The following is a 1,709-nucleotide window of genomic DNA, read 5'->3' on the forward strand; positions in this document are numbered from 1 at the left end:
CGAGCTGCTCCTTGGAGCCAAGGATTCTGAAGCTTCTTCTCACATACTTTGGGCATGTTGCAAAAAGGGACTAGTCCTTGGAGAAGGACATCATATTTGGGAGAGTGGGGGGATGGTGCAGGAGAGGAAGACCCTCGATGAGATGGAAAGATTCTGTGATTTGGGTGGTGGGATTAAGTGTATCAGAGATGGTGAGGTTAGCACAGGAGACTGCAGGGTTTAGGGCTCTACACAGGGTTGCTATGAGTTGCAAGTGACTTGATGGCACATAACAACAACAACAAGCAAAATATTGCTGAAAATCATCCAAAAGCAGCTAGAATAATACACATGCAATCGCTTAGAGGTTCAAGTGGGGTTTAGATGAGATCATACATAGCACCAAGGATGTCATTGCTGATCCTAGCTAATAGCAGAGCATATAAGAATAATATCTATTTTGTCTTACTGACTGTGTAAAGGCATTTAACTGTATAGATAATAACAATCTATGATTAACATTGAGAAGAATGGGTATACGAGAACACTTAATTATTCTCATATGAAACTTATATCTAGACCAAGAAGCTGTTGTCTGAAAAGAATAAGAGAACATTATTGTTGTTTGGTGCTGTTGTCTGAAAAGAATAAGAGAACATTATTGTTGTTTGGTGCTGCTGATTGGAACCAACTTATAGCGGATGCTCCAGGAGGTTTTCAGAAGCGGTAAATTGCACTGGAGGAAATTGTCCATCTGCTGCTGCAAGGGAACACCAGACAGTTTAAAATCAGCAAAAGTATACGTCATGATTGTGTCCTTTCTCCATATCTATTCAATCTGTACATTGAGCAAATCATTTTAGAAGCTGTACTCTATAAAGAAGAATGTGGCTACAGTATTTGAAAAAGACTCAACAACAACCTGCATGATATAAAGCTTGTTGAAAGTGAGTAGGACTTGAAACACTAGCTGCAGAAGATCAAAGACTGTATAGTTTAACATGTATTACTTCTCAACATCAAGAAGACAAAAATCCTCACCACTGGACTGATAAGCAACATCATGATAGATGGAGAAATGACTGAAATAGTCAATTATTTCATCTTACTTGGATCCACAATCAATAGCCTTGGTACCAGCCGTCAAGAGATAAGGAAATATATTGTATTGAGCAAGTATGCTATTAGGGAAGGCTCTAAAATTCTAAGCAGTTATCTTGAAGACTAAAGTATGCCTGACTTGGGCAATTGTCTTTTCAATTTCTTGCATGCCTCTAAATTGGACAATGAACAAGGATGATAGAAAAATTGATGCCTTTGAATTGTGTTATTGGAAAAAAAGTGCAGAATATCCCTTAGACTACCAAGAGAACAAACATGTATGTCTTGGGAAAAGTGCTCCTGTAAGCAAGGACGAAGAAGCTTTGACTTACATACATACTTTGGTCATGTTGTTAGAAGAGGCTATTCCTTGGAAAGGGATATCATGCTTGGAAAGGCAAAGGGTCAGGGAAAGATCCCCAACCAGATGCACTGACACAGTGACTGCAGCGATGGGCTCAAGTGTGTTAGAGATGATAAGAATGGCACAGAATAAGACAGGGTTTAGATCTGTTGTTTATAGGGTCACCGTGTGTCATGCTAACTCAATGGCATCTAACAATAACACCCACAAAGGTTTACACATAGAATCAATTCTGGAGGGATAGCAAGTGAGAGATGTTGTTGTT

General features: G+C 39.2%; 1 protein-coding gene across 1 annotated transcript in view; it reads right to left on the reverse strand.

The window, feature by feature from the left end:
• The window catches only part of BCAT1 (branched chain amino-acid transaminase 1, cytosolic), an 83,302-nt gene that overhangs the window by 41,165 nt on the left and 40,428 nt on the right, over nt 1–1,709 (reverse strand). The window lies entirely within an intron of this gene.

The sequence above is a fragment of the Elephantulus edwardii genome, unplaced genomic scaffold, assembly GCF_000299155.1.
Source record: "Elephantulus edwardii isolate Elephantulus edwardi_28Jun2011 unplaced genomic scaffold, EleEdw1.0 scaffold00206, whole genome shotgun sequence".
Taxonomy (NCBI): domain Eukaryota; kingdom Metazoa; phylum Chordata; class Mammalia; order Macroscelidea; family Macroscelididae; genus Elephantulus; species Elephantulus edwardii.